Raw genomic sequence first — 8,812 nt, 5'->3', positions numbered from 1 at the left:
CTTCTCTCCAGAGATGCCGCCCGTCCCGCTGAGTTACTCCAGCTTTTTGTGTCCATATTCGGTGTGCGCTCATGTGATCTAACCATCCGCCCAACTCGACTGTGTCCCGGACTCTTAACACGGAATCTCTCTACATAAAACCTCACATGCAGTGGCAAGATAAGCCCCATCCATCTACTCGTGCGCTGAGCTGGGAAGGAGGTGTTTACGATAGAGGGTGTTTATCAGTCACTTGCGCCCCATATGAACAGCCACAACCAGGTTCCTGCTCGCTGCAGCTTTATAGGCTCACCACCATCAAAGCTACAACTGAACTCTGAACGGGCAACAGCCTGGGTTTCAATTTTGTTTGACTACACCACACGCACTAGGTACAATTGTACATGTTACACCCAGCCAATATCCCTACATTAGGCTTGTATTCACTGGATTAGGCTTGTATTCACTGGATTAGGCTAGTATCCACTGGATTGGCCTTGTATTCACTGGATTAGGCTTGTATTCACTGGAAAAGGCTTGTATTCACTGGATTAGGCTTGTATTCACTGGATCAAGCTTGTAGTCACTGGATTAGGCTTGTATTCACTGGATTAGGCTTGTATTCACTGGAGTTTAGAAGGATGAGAGGGGATCTTTATTGAAACATATCTATCTATTACTAATCCGTGTTTATGTGTGTATGTGCGCAGCATAACTTTTGTCATTCGCACAGCCAAAACGGTACACCGTAGCACCACGATGTTTGCACCACCTTACTCACCATTATCCTGGGCATATAATGAAACCAGTCTCACTCAAATTCGAGCTACATTTGTAAAGCTAGAGAGATTTAAAATTTTCACAATTTCCCCCCAGTGCTCATTCAGTGACCACACCCTCTTCTCTTCCCTGTTCCCCTCTACGAGGAATGGGCCCAAACGGGTCCACTTGGTCTAATAAAATTATAAAAGGACTGGACAAGCTAGATGCAGGAAAATGTTACCAATGTTGGGGGAGTCTAGAACCAGAGGCCACAGTCTGAGAATAATGGGGAGGCCATTTAAAACTGATGTGAGAAAAAACGTTTTACAATACAATACAATACAATATAGCTTTATTGTCATTGTACAGGGGTACAACGAGATTGGGAATGCGCCTCCCATACGATGCAATAAATGAATTAGCTAATCAGTATTAATTTATACATCCCAGTGAAACAAAATTAGAACAGTTTTACAACAGTATAAAGTGTAAGTTGGTCTGTGCCGGATCACTGTGCGATGTGACCATTCGGCTCAGCAGGACCGGTTCATAACAGCTATGGCTCTGGGGCTGATGCTGTTCCTGAGTCTGGAGGTGTGGGCGTAGAAGGCCTTGTATCGTCTGCCCGATGGTAGAAGTTCGAACAGACTGTTGCAAGGGTGTGAAGAGTCTTTGTGGATGCTGGTGGCTTTTCTGAGGCGTCGTGTGTTGTCGATGCCCTCCAAGGCTGGTAGCTCTGTTCCGATGGTCCTCTGAACTCTATGGACTACCCGCTGAAGAGCTTTCCTCTCTGCCTCCGTTCAGCTGAGGTACCACACAGGGATGTCATGCGTTAGGATGCTCTCTATGGTGCAGCGGTAGAATGTCGTCAGCAGCTGTTGGGGCAGACCAGACTTCTTCAGTGTTATTAGATAGAACAGTCGTTGCTGTACCTTCTTGACCAGCGCAGCAGTGTTATTGGACCACGTTAGGTCCTCCGAAATGTGAGTGCCCAGAAAATTGAAGCTGGACACTCTCTCCACACTGTCCCCATTGATAAAGATCCCCGTTATGTGACCTACGGAAGTTGATAATCAGCTCCTTGGTCTTGGCGGTATTTAGGGACAGATTGTTATCAGAGCACCAGTCCGCCAGGTTCTGCACCTCCGCTCTGTATTTTGTTTCATCACCGTTGGTGATCAGCCCGATCACCGTTGTGTCGTCTGCAAACTTGACAATGGTGTTGGTGTCGAATGCAGGAACACGGTCGTGTGTGAAGAGGGAGTAGAGCATGGGGCTCAAAACACAGCCCTGTGGTGTGCCAGTACTCAGGGTGATAGTGGAGGACAGGTGCGGACCCATTCTCACTGCCTGCGGTCGCTCCAGCAGGAAGTCCAGGATCCAATCGCATAACGAAGAGCTGAGGCCTAGCTGGTGAAGTTTGGTGATGAGCTTGGTGGGGATGACCGTGTTGAAGGCAGAGCTATAGTCAATGAATAGCATCCTCACGAACGTGCCCTGTCTCTCCAGGTGAGTCAGGACAGTGTGAAGAGCCAGAGAGATGGCATCCTCTGTGGATCTATTTGCCCTGTATGTAAATTGATGTGGATCCAGTGAGGCAGGGATGCTGGATTTGACGTGTGAGAGGACCAGCCTTTCAAAGCACTTCATGACTATAGGAGTTAGGACAACCGGGCGGTAGTCGTTCAGGTTGGTGATCATTGCTTTTTTGGGCACCAGCACTATGATAGCTGAATTCAGGCATTTGGGGGCCGTAGCCAGAGATAGTGACAGGTTAAAGATCCTGGTGAATAGCTCAGCCAACTGTTCAGCACGGTCCCTAAGTACCCTTCCTTGAACTCCATCCGGGCCTGCAGCCTTGCGTGGGTTGACCCCTAGCAGAGCGCGTTGTACTTCCTGTGTACTCAATGTTAAGACCAGTCCCTCCGCCTTGGCTGGGGTTCTTCCACTCAAGGTGGTGTTGCCAGTTTCGAAGCGGGCAAAGAAGGTGTTTAGCTCGTTGGTCAGTGTGGCATCGCTGTGGGGGCAGGCAGCGCTGCTCTTGGAGCCAATGATAATAATAATAATAATAATAATGCATTATATTTATATAGCGCTTTTTAAACACTCAAAGACGCTTTACAGGGATGTCCCTGACACCAGGGACCTGATGTCCCTGACGCAGCGTTCGATACAGTGGACCACACCATCCTTATTGACCGTCTCCGGTACGCAGTTGGCATCGATGGCACTGCCCTGAGCTGGTTCGTTTCCTACCTGAAAGATAGGAGTTTCACCATCAACATAGGCAGTTATTCCTCTTCTCCAGTTGGCCTCTCCTGCGGAGTTCCACAAGGCTTCATCCTAGGCCCCATTGTCTTCTCTCTATACATGCTCCCCCTTGGCCAAATCATTCAAAGGCACGGCATTTCTTTCCACTGCTATGCCGATGACACTCAGCTTTACCTCCCCCTAAAACCCAACAACCAGTCAAATTTAAACAGCCTCTTACACTGCCTTGAGGACATAAAATGTTGGATGGCACAGAACTTCCTCCAATTAAACGAGAGCAAGTCTGAGGTCATCCTATTCGCCCCCCGACTCAAATCGATAACAGACAGCCTTGGAAGCCTATCCTGCCTAGTCAAACCGCATGTCAAAAACCTCGGCGTGATATTTGACTCTGCATTAAAGTTTGACAAACAAGTCAACGCTGTGGTAAAAGCCAGCTTCGTACCATAGCTAAAATCAAACATTTCCTCCAATTCGACGCTTTTGCGGTTGCAGCTCCTAGACTGTGGAACAGCATCCCTCTCCCCATCAGAACGGCCCCCTCCATCGACTCCTTTAAGTCCAAGCTCAAAACCTACTCGCTAGCGTTTGAGGCCCATTGAGGAGGCGCTGTGAACTGTTTTGTATGTGCTGTTAAGTTTGTGTGCTTCTCTATGTTTCTTTTTTTTCCCTTTTTTTTTTCCTTAGTACCTAATCAGATGTACAGCACTTTGGTCAACGTGGGTTGTTTTTAAATGTGCTATACAAATAAAATTGACTTGACTTGACTTGACTTGACTTGACTGACACCCTGCCAACATGCTTCTGGTGTCCGTGGTATTGAAGTGGTCTTCCACCCGTTGCCTGTGGGTGTCTTTGTCCCTTCTTATACCTTTGTTCAGGTTTGACCTAGCAACACTGAATGCTGAAGTGTCACCAGATTTAAAGGCATTGTTGCGTGGCCAGAGAGTTGTGAATTTGTGGAATTCTCTGCCACAGAGGGCAGTGGAGGGCAAATCACTGGATGGATTTAAGAGAGAGTTAAATAGAGTTCTTGGGGCTAGTAGAATCAAGGGATATGGGGAGAAGGCATGCACGGGTTACTGATTGTGGATGATCAGCCATGATCACAATGATTGGCGGTGCTGGCTCGAAGGGCAGAATGGCCTCCTCCTGCACTTATTTTCTATGTTTCTATACGTGTAGGTCTTTGGCGTCTAGGAGGAAACTATAGATCTCGGTGGAAACCAACGCAGGTCACGGGGAGAACGTGCAAACTCCGTACAGACAGCACCGTGGTCGGGATGGAACCCGGGTCTCTGGCGCTGTGAGGCAGCAACTCTACCGCCGCGCCACCGTGTCCTTTTCTCCAGAGATGCTGTCTGACCCGCTGAGTTACTCCCAGCTTTTTGGGTGTACCTTCAGTTTGTACTGTACCGAGGGTGGAAAGGAGTCGGCCAGGGAACTTGAGACAAGGCTGGAAGACAGATGGAGAGACAGGGAGGGTGGAGAGACAGGGAGAAAGGGCGAGGTTGACAGGGTGGGAGAATAAAGCGATGGAGGACAGGGTGTGTGAGTTCGCCTTTCTTGCGACGGAGATGTTCAGACATACATAAACCCAGGATGTAGCTAGGGGTGTGTGTGCAAACATACATCCTGTTATTGTGAACTGAGTTGCACTTTACTGGAAATGTTCAAGAGAGATGTAACTCTTCGGGCGAAAGGAATCAAGGTGTCTGGGGAGAAAGCAGGAACGGGCTACTGATTTAAAACCGAGGGGAGAAAAAAACTTTTTCACCCAGAGAGTTGTGAATTTGTGGAATTCTCTGCCACCGAAGGCAGGCAGTGGAGGCCAAAATCACTGGATTGATTTAAGAGAGAGTTAGATAGAGCTCTGGGGGCTAGTGGAATCAAGGGATATGGGGAGAAGGCAGGCACGGGTTACTGATTGTGGATGATCAGCCATTCCCCCCCCCCCCCCTCCATTCCCCCCTCCTCCCTCCATCCCCCTCCCCTTCCCCTCCCCCTCCCCTTCCCTTCCCCCTTTCCCCTCCCCCCCCCCACTCCATCCCCCTCAAACCCCCTTATTCTACCTCATCCACCCTCCCTCCCCCACCCCCTCTCTCCCTGCGGTAAAGAAAGGCGGTGACAACACAATTGAGTGAAGGCATTCTGACACGTGTCAGAATAGCTTCGCCTCCAATTGAGGGGAGGGGGAGGGGAGAGGAGGGGAGGAAGGGGAGGGGGAGGGGAGGGGAGGGGAGGGGGAGGACGGCAATAGACAATAGGTGCAGGAGTAGGCCATTCGGTACTTCGAGCCATCACCACCATTCAATGTGATCATGGCTGATCATTCTCAATCAGTACCCCGTTCCTGCCTTCTCCCCATACCCCCTGACTCCACTGTCCTTAAGAGCTCTATCTAGTTCTCTCTTGAATGCATTCAGAGAATTGGCCTCCACTGCCTTCTGAGGCAGAGAATTCCACTGATTCACAACTCTTAGACTGAAAACGTTTTTCCTCATCTCAGTTCTAAATGGCCTACCCCTTATTCTTAAACTGTGGCCCCTTGTTCTGGACTCCACCAACATTGGGAAAATGTTTCCTGCCTCTAACGTGTCTAACCCTTTAATAATCTTATACGTTTCGATAAGATCCCCTTTATCCTTCTAAATTCCAGTGTATACAAGCCCAGTCACTCCAGTCTTTCAACATATGACAGTCCCGCCATTTCGGGAATTAACCTAGTAAACCTACGCAGCACGCCCTCAATAGCAAGAATATCCTTCCTCAAATTTGGAGACCAAAACTGCACACAGTAATCCAGGTGCGGTCTCACTAGGGCCCTGAACAACTGCAGAAGGACCTCTTTGCTCCTATACTCAACTCCTCTTGTTATGAAGGACAACATTCCATTGGCTTTCTTCACTGCCTACTGTACCTGCATGCTTCCTTTCAGTGACTGATGCACTAAGACACCCAGATCTCGTTGTACGTCCCCTTTTCCTAACTTGACACCATTCAGATAATAATCTGCCTTCCTATTCTTACCACCAAAGTGGATAACCTCACACTTATCCACATTAGACTGCATCTGCCAAGTCACCCTGTCCAAGTCACCCTGCAACCTCATAGCATCTTCCTTACAGTTCACACTACCACCCAGCTTTGTATCATCTGTAAATTTGCCAATGGTAATTTTAGTCCCTTCATCCAAGTCAAATTGACTTGGTAAATGTAACAATTGTCCCTGGTGGGTATAGGATAGTGTGCTAATGTGCGGGGATCGCTGGTCGGCGCAGACCCGGTGGGCCGAAGGGCCTGTTTCCGCGCTGTAACTCTAAATTTAACTAAACTAAAGTAAACCTCCTCCTACTTATCCTTGGACCATGACCCCAAGGACGAGAACAAGGCCATCATTTTGCAGACTTACCTCTGATTTTATCACTTCCATCTGTCTGCCTCCAACATTATCGTTCCCAAGCCCCGCTCGGCGTAGTTGGACATTCTCCCTCCTCCAGAGATGCTGCCCCGCGCGCTGAGCTACTCCAGCTTCTTGTGTCATATTGGCTACAGGACCGAGTAGCCAAAACCTCTCCTGCATTGGTGCAGCACCCTTCCCTACCCTACCCATTCCCCCTACCTTCCCCCCTCCCCTCCCCCCTCCTCCCTCCACCCCGCTCCCCTCCCCCCCTCCACTCCATCCCCGCCATACAATAGACAATAGACAATAGGTGCAGGAGGAGGCCATTCGGCCCTTCGAGCCAGCACCGCCATTCAATGTGATCATGGCTGATCATTCTCAATCAGTACCCCGTTCCTGCCTTCTCCCCATACCCCCTGACTCCGCTACCCTTAACAGCTCTATCTAGCTCTCTCTTGAATGCATTCAGAGAATTGGCCTCCACTGCCTTCTGAGGCAGAGAATTCCACAGATTCACAAATCTCAGACTGAAAACGTTTTTCCTCATCTCAGTTCTAAATGGCCTACCCCTTATTCTTAAACTGTGGCCCCTTTTTTCTGGACTCCCCCAGCATTGGGAACATGTTTCCTGCCTCTAACGTGTCCAACACCTTAATAATCTTATACGTTTCGATAAGATCTCCTCTCATCCTTCTAAATTCCAGTGTATACAAGCCTAGTCTCTCCAGTCTTTCAACATATGATAGTCCCCGCCATTCCGGGAATTAACCTAGTAAACCTACGCTGCACGCCCTCAATAGCAAGAATATCCTTCCTCAAATTTGGGGACCAAAACTACACACAGTACTCCAGGTGCGGTCTCACTAGGGCCCTGTACAACTGCAGAAGGACCTCTTTGCTCCTATACTCAACTCCTCTTGTTATGAAGGCCAATATTCCATTGGTTTTCTTCACTCCCAATAGCCCCTTATCCTACCTCCTTCACCATCCTTCCCTCCCTCCCGCCCGCTCCCTCCACCCCCTTCCGCCCCTCCCTCCATCCCTCCTCCCCTCTCTCCCTGCGGTAAAGAAAGGCGGTGACAACACATTTGAGTGAAGGCATTCTCACACGTGTCAGAATAGCTTCGCCTCCACCTTGACCTTCAGTATTAACGTGCAATATCAGTATTAACAGCATCCCTCTCCCCATCAGAACTGCCCCCTCCATCGACTCCTTTCAGTCCAAGCTCAAAACCTATTTCTACTCGCTAGCGTTTGAGGCCCATTGAGGAGACGCTGTGAACTGTTTTGTATGTGCTGTTAAGTTTGTGTGCTACTCTATGTTTCTTTTTTTTCTTCTTTTTTTTTCTCCTTAGTCCCTAATCAGATGTACAGCACTTTGGTCAACGTGGGTTGTTTTTAAATGTGCTATACAAATAAAATTGACTTGACTTGACTGCCACCCTGCCACATGCTTCTGGTGTCCGTGGTATTGAAGTGGTCTTCCACCCATTGCCTGTGGGTGTCTTTGTCCCTTCTTATACCTTTGTTCAGGTTTGACCTAGCAACACTGAATGCTGAAGTGTCACCAGATTTAAAGGTATTGTTGCGTGCCCAGAGAGTTGTGAATTTGTGGAATTCTCTGCCACAGAGGGCAGTGGAGGCCAAATCACTGGATGGATTTAAGAGTGAGTTAGATAGAGTTCATGGGGCTAGTGGGATCAAGGGATATGGGGAGAAGGCAGGCACGGGTTACTGATTGTGGATGATCAGCCATGATCACAATGATTGGCGGTGCTGGCTCGAAGGGCAGAATGGTCTCCTCCTCCACCTGTTTTCTATGTTTCTATACATATAGGTCTTTGGCATGTAGGAGGAAACCAATGAACTCGGTGGAAACCCACGCAGGTCACGGGGAGAACGTGCAAACTCCGTACAGACAGCACCCGTGGTCGGGATCGAACCTGGGTCTCTGGCGATGTGAGGCAGCAACTCTACCGCCGCGCCACCGTGTCCTTTTCTCCAGAGATGTTGTCTGACCCGCTGAGTTACTCCCAGCTTTTTGCGTCTACCTTCAGTTTGTACTGTAACGAGGGTGGAAAGGAGTCGGCCAGGGAACTTGAGACAAGGCTGGAAGACAGAGGGAGAGACAGGGAGGGTGGAGAGACAGGGAGAAAGGGCGAGGTTGACAGGTTGGGAGAATACAGCGATGGAGGACAGGGTGTGTGAGTTCGCCTTTCTCGCGACGGAGATGTTCGGACATACATAAACCCAGGATGTGGTTAGTGGTGTATGTGCAAGCATACATCCTGTTATTGTGAACTGAGTTGCATTTAACTGGAATTGTTTAAGAGAGATTTAACTCTTCGGGCTAAAGGAATCGAGGTGTCTGGGGAGAAAGCAGGAACGGGCTACTGA

The 8,812-nt window shown here is 49.1% G+C and overlaps 1 protein-coding gene across 1 annotated transcript in view; it reads left to right on the top strand.

The window, feature by feature from the left end:
* The window catches only part of LOC144602868 (pre-mRNA-splicing factor ATP-dependent RNA helicase DHX16-like), a 783,352-nt gene that overhangs the window by 164,360 nt on the left and 610,180 nt on the right, over positions 1-8,812 (top strand). The window lies entirely within an intron of this gene.

This window comes from Rhinoraja longicauda, chromosome 19, assembly GCF_053455715.1.
Source record: "Rhinoraja longicauda isolate Sanriku21f chromosome 19, sRhiLon1.1, whole genome shotgun sequence".
Taxonomy (NCBI): domain Eukaryota; kingdom Metazoa; phylum Chordata; class Chondrichthyes; order Rajiformes; family Arhynchobatidae; genus Rhinoraja; species Rhinoraja longicauda.
This window is presented reverse-complemented; position numbering and strand designations above follow the sequence as displayed.